The following is a 6,448-nucleotide window of genomic DNA, read 5'->3' on the forward strand; positions in this document are numbered from 1 at the left end:
GGTTCGGGGTGACCTCCCCTTGCCTGTCCAGCTCTTCTGGGAATCATCATCCAGGACCAGCTGGGGTGTTTGGGAATTGCCCACTGTCTTACATATTATCAGCATAAATTACACCTAGTATTTGGAGTTAGGGGGTCTGGTTTTAATCAGGTTGATGCAATTCATGACTTACTTAAAATGCTGGTCTGGGTTTCTTGATTTAATTAACTTTCAACAAAAAGTTAGTGCTTGGTATTTGATAGAAATCTTATACATGATCTTCACCCCTCAGGTTTGGCTCTAGGTTACATTTTACTGTAGGGTTTTTAAAAAAAAAGTTAATACCATTAAATAACCAATTAAAATCAATCATTAACTTTGCAAATGTATCCAAAGAAATATGGAAAAGATTATTTTGTTAATAAATTTAGCAGAAAATAGAGGATGTGAATAATTGTGGAGTCTCACTGGGACGTGATCTCTGTCCAGCTAATTGGTCAGTTTTGCATTCTGACCATGTGTTTACTTTTGTCAGACTCTTTGAAGAGACCACCATTCCAAAAAAATACTGACATTATAAAAGTATTTTATTTTCCTAAAAGAGCCACATCATATAATCTGGATGATTTCTCCTATGTGTTTGACTTTAACAAAACTGATTAAATGATTTTAATACTATGAAGCAATACAAATAAAATTTTGTTAAAATTGAATTTTGTAATCATCTCCATGCGAAAAATCACCTTGCCTTCCTATTTAGATGCTCTCAAAGATAAGCTTTCTTCCTCTTTCAGTTTCCCCAGGCTACACAATGATTTCTTTCCAATGGAAATGTTCTTGTCACATCTGTCTTCAGAAGGTCACTGCTGGGGTGCCTGGGTGGCTCAGTCGGTGGAGTGTCCGACTCTTGGTTTCAGTTCAGGTCAGGATCTCAGGGTCATGAGATCAAGTTCCATATCTGGCTCCAAGCCCAGCATGGAGTCTGCTTGAGACTCTCTCTCCCTCTCCATCTGCCACTCCCCCTACTATGCACTCTTTTGCTCTATCTTCTCTCTCTAACTAAAATAAATAATACATAAACCGTAAAGAAGAAGAAGAGGAAGAGGAAGAAGAAAGAGAAGAAGAAGAAGAAGATGACAACGAAGAAGAAGAAAGCAAAAACCACTGCAAACTGCATATGGGTGTTCACCCCAGTTGTGTGCCTTCTTGCACAAGGCTGGACACACTTGTCTCTGCACAGGCCTGGGCAAGGGGTTGTGACTGGGTGCATATGTGCCAATTGCACAAATTGCCTTTCCAGGGGGCCACATTCTCTACCTATCCACTACTGTTGCCCAAGGATCCCAACTCCACAGATCTTGGCCAGTGCTGCATGTTTCCCACTTTCTACCTTTGGTCTCTCTAACTGGGATAAAGTGGTGATGTCATTGCCATGAATTTTTCATTTCTTTTTTGTTATTTTTTGACAGATCCACCACAGGTTTATCCGTACAAATAGCACAGGAGGCCACCAGCCCCTTGTACACAGAAGCCCACAGGTCCTACCAGTCCTTCCGTCCTCACACTTGGCAAAACAGAGGCCTCTGCACTGGAGGCTTTGTGGGTGCCCAGAGCTGGAGTCACAGCTGCAGCCTGGGCCTTGGTTTGAGCCTTGGTCTTGGACTTCGGGCTGCAGAGCCCCGAGATCCCTGGCAATGCAGACACGAGCAGGTTTCCCGAGCTTGGAGCGAGCAATGCAGGCAAGTCAATTGAGCTGTGGCTGCCCCATTTTGGGGTCTTGGGGCTTGGTGAGGTCCATGATAGCCTTGGCACGTGCACACATGACCTTGGTGTTGATGGCCTGCATCTTCTTCCAGCCCTTCTTATTGTGCTTCTTGGCAAAGCCCATGTTCCTTAGGAACTGGAGGGCTGCCCTCTTAAGAGATTCATGTCTTTTTTTTTTTCCTGAAGATGTATTTTTTATTTTTTTTATTTTATTTTTTAATTTTTTTTTAAGATTTTATTTATTTATTTGACAGAGAGAGATCACAAGTAGGCAGAGAGGCAGGCAGAGAGAGAGGGAAGCAGGCTCCTCGCAGAGCAGAGAGCCCGATGCAGGGCTCGATCCCAGGACCCTGAGATCATGACCTGAGCCAAAGGCAGAAGCTTCAACCCACTGAGCCACCCAGGAGCCCCTGAAGATGTATTTTTTATAGTTTGAGAGAGAAAGAGAGAGAGAAGGGACAGGAGAAAAGAGAGAGAGAGAATCTCAAGCAGACTCTGCACTGAGTGAGGAGCCCCGCACGGGGCTTGATATCACAACCCTGAGATCATAACTGAAGTGGAAACAAAGAGCAGGACGCTTAACCGATTGAGTCACCCAAGTGCCCTGGTACCTTTGTGACCAGGGTTTCTTGATGCCTCTTCTGTGCCACTTTTGTGACTGACTGTCGTGGTATGGTTCTTGGACTTGGCCATGTCTGAAACGAAGCCTGCTCCCCAAAGCGCCTCCCATTTCATTTACTGCACTTTTTATTTCTAGAAGTCCAATTTGGTTCTTTTAAAGATGTACCATATCACTTTTTCTATTCCCTACAGAGATATTCAACCTATTTCTTTACAACAGTAAGCTTAGTTTATCATCTGTTTCACACAGTTCCATTATCTCCAGACCTTACATGGGGCAGTCCCTCAAGCCACAGGGCATCTTTATACAAATTAGAAAAAGTGGCCATTCTTCAACCACGTGTTTTTGTTTTTGTTTTGTTTTGTTTTAAGATTGTATCCACTTATTTGACAGAGAGAGAGCACAAGCAAGGGGAGGGGCAGAAGGAAAGGGAGAAGCAGGTTCCCCGTGGAGCAGGCAGCCGGACATGGGGCTCGATCCCAGGACCCTGAGATCATGATCTGAACCGAAGGCAGATGCTCAATGACCGAGCCACCCAGGCGCCCCCAACCACGTGTTTTTTTGAAAAATTAGAAGATTATCACAAAACCTGACCAGCTCCACCAGGGAGAACATTCCAGCATGCTGGTGGCACACAAACGCACACACACGCTGTCACACACTCACACAACCCCCAGCTGCTGGGGTGTGTGGCGGCTGACGGCCACCCACTCCCTCAGTGCCACCCCGGCCCCCAGGGGTCAGATGTGGAGTCTGGTAGCTGCAGAAATTGGGCTTCTAGGGCAGCAGGCTGGAGCCTGATTTCCTTGTTTCCCGAGTCTATCTTTGACGACGTGCTGGTTGTTTTATTATCTGGAGGAATAATTCGGGATGAAGGTAATTTCCTCCACAGAGCCTTGGGGGCATGGCCAGTGCTGAGCTACTCAAAGTCGAGGCTTGGGATACCCTGGGTTGCCCAGGTCAACAGAACAAGGCCGTAATCCCAGCAGGCTGGTCCCTTCTGGTTTACCCTTAACCTGGCTTATTGGGGGGGAAATGGGTCTCCCGTTAGACTTCCCACTAGGGGCTATGATGGGGACATATTCCTCCCAAGCGGCCTTCAGGAGGAGAGCGCAGCCCTCCACTAGTGGGCAGAGGTCCTCAGGAAGAGAGCAGCTTCTCCCTGATCGCCGTGCCCTACAGAGTGATGCTGTCCCATCTTTTCGGTTACAGAGGCTCCTTTCAGCATTTTATGCAGTTTTTTCAGTTTCAGCAGAAGGGTTACCAGAGAGAGTTCTGCTATTATCAGTGTCCTGTTGTTTTCATTTGCATTCCTCTGATGAGTGGTGAATCCCAGGCTGGCTGGCAACGGTTCCAATTTCCTCTCCAGCCAAGTGCCTGTTCATCCCCTGTGCCCTCTTTTCTCGCGCTCTCCCGCCTTTCCCTTGTTGATGTGAAGGTGCTCCTGAACACTCTGGATGTTAATTCTGTGTTAATTGCATATAACATCTTTCCCTTGCTGTGTTATCCAGCCAGTCAGTCCCTTTCCAGCGGCCTTAGCTGAACAGAGATCCTTGATTTTGAGGCGGGCAAATTCAACATACTCACCTCTGGAAGGCTTACAGTGTGTCACTGTGACCCTTCATCATTCAGAGCCAGGTTTCCCAGCGTCATTTGACCTGCGTGAAGCAGAGGGGCACCGACCTCCCTCTATTGTTCACTAAGCTCATATTTGCACAGGCTAAGTCTGCAGCGTTGGCGACCTTGCCACATCGCTGCCTCATTTGTTAGTTTCCAATAAAAACCACAGGTCCCTGTCGTGCATTGCTGTGAAGCCCCCGCCCCCCTCTTCCCCGGCTCACCAAGCTAAGTCTGAGACCTATGGGCAGAGCACAGATCGCTATGATTTTTCATCTTGAGTCAGCCCACCATTCCAGGCTGCCAAGTTATTTTTGGACCCCGATTCTGTCATCCAGTGCTCTGGCTGTCCCAGTTTTTTGGGGCCACCTGAAACTTTGGTAAATATGTCATCCATGCCTCCACCTGTGTCACCGGTGAGAAGGTGGGCCGCGAGAGGACGAAGGCCTGAACATGTGCCCGGAGTCTTCTTTCAGGCAGATATTGATCAGTTAATGATAACATTCCCCGAGAGTTCTTGAGGAGCAACTAAATGCCGGAGCCTAGGCGAGGTGCTGGGGACCCCAGGTGGCCGGGAAAACAAGTCCTCCACCCTCTCGGGGTTCACACTGCCTCCGAGGCGGCAGAGACAATTCAGTCTACAAATGGTAACTTCCACGTGTTCTGTGCTTCTGTTTTTACAAAGAACTCCCTCACGGGTTGTCTCTTTGGAGCCCTCTCTGGGACAGGCAGTCAGGCGGGAAATGAGTGTACTCAGCCACACACCATCCTAAGGTTCCCTGCCGGCTTTCAGGAAATCAGCCAGGTGCTTTGCTGAAATTCCTGCACGCTGCGTCTACACTGCAGGTCAAGCACTGAAAGAGGACACAGGTCTGGGGTAAAGGTTGCCTCACCAATGCACGCCGTACCCCTTTATACCTATTTACTCATTTTTTCTTCACAGTTCACTGCCAGTCTCATTTGCGACACTCCCTGCAACATCTGTGAGGCCTGTTCTCATGAGGTGCTGGGGTGTCATTCAGCAGGACCAGAAGATTCCAGAGGATCTTAGAATCTGCTCTGTTTATCCAGGGAGATATTTACCCTCCAGCCCAGCAATTCAGAGGGGCGCTGGTAGAGCCCTCTTCTTCTGGGTCCAGTGCACCTCCTCCACTGGCAGGAGCAGAAGGCAGGGGTCGGGGCCACGGGGTTCTTTGGGGGTCCTGTCCCATTAATGGAGGAGGAAATGCATTTACCAGGTCGTGACTAGCATTTCCTTTTAAATAAACAACGAGTAGACGGTATCAGAGGGCGCTGTAGGTGGTGAGGGTACCCGCTTTTTCATGAAATTCTCCTTTCAGTTACATAGTAGATGTGCGTGCGCTGGGTTCTTATGAAGATCCATTTCGTGCTGTGAGTCTTCGTGGAAAAGGTTCCAAAGCTATGGACAGAGTGATTAAATCCATCCTCTTGAGTCCGCTAGAACTGGATTCAACTGTGCGACTTTGGAGCCAGTTCCCCAACCTAAGAGGATTTCATCGATAACACAAGATTGTGGAACCTATCTCCTCAGGCTTTTATGAGGATTAAATGACATAATAAGGGGAGATCACTTGGTTCAGCACCTGTACTGTAACGTGCTCCGAAGATGGGGCGGTTTTCTCACTTTGGAGCTATGCACACATGGCCTGGTTTCCTTCTCATCCCCAGCGCTGTTAATTTCACTTCCTACTTTCTATTTTCAGCAGTTTGGAGAAGCAAGTCTGTGGCTTTCTAGCAATCCTGGATTTTATGGATATTATCTCTCACATCTCGGAGGGTTTCAAGGCTCATAAACCCGCTTCTCCCGAGGCTCGCGGCTTGATGCCTGTGTTGCCTGCGGGTTTGGGGGCGGCTCTGCACCCCCCACCTCCTTCGGAGGCCAGGAGGTATTTTAAAACCAGGCTTTCTCCTTCCTTTTCCGCTGAGGAATGGAAACCTTTTCCTGCCTGCCCTCCCAGAGCTGTAAGCCCATTCCCTGGGCCGGACTTCTTTTCCGGCATCCCTGCACCCCTGCTCCTTGGTCAGGGGGAAGGGGTGAGCTCAGTACCCACCCCGGGCACCCCAGGCGCCCTCACTTTTCCTGACCCGGGGCACTGGAGCCAGCTGCCCGCCCCCTCCCTGAGCCAGGGTCCAAGAGCGGGATGGGCAGACTGCCAAGCCCAGCTCCCCCCAGGACCAGGCGCCAGGTTGATGGCCACAGGAAAGCCCCTGCGGTCCTTCCATTCCTTTGCACCCAGGGCTGGAGGTCCAAGAGGACTAAGGAATGCTTTCTGCGCTCAGAGGCTCAGGTCTTTAATGCCACCGGTCAAAAAGCCTTGTATCAAGCAGTGGGTGCAGGCCCCCAGAAGGGCACCTCCTAACAGGGAACATTGCCTTTCTTTTTTTTTTTTTTTTAAAGATTTTATTCATTTATTTGACAGAGAGAGATCACAAGTAGATGGAGAG

The sequence above is a fragment of the Enhydra lutris genome, unplaced genomic scaffold (genome assembly GCF_002288905.1).
Source record: "Enhydra lutris kenyoni isolate GAN:26980312 unplaced genomic scaffold, ASM228890v2 scaffoldscaffold28, whole genome shotgun sequence".
Taxonomy (NCBI): Eukaryota; Metazoa; Chordata; class Mammalia; order Carnivora; family Mustelidae; genus Enhydra; species Enhydra lutris.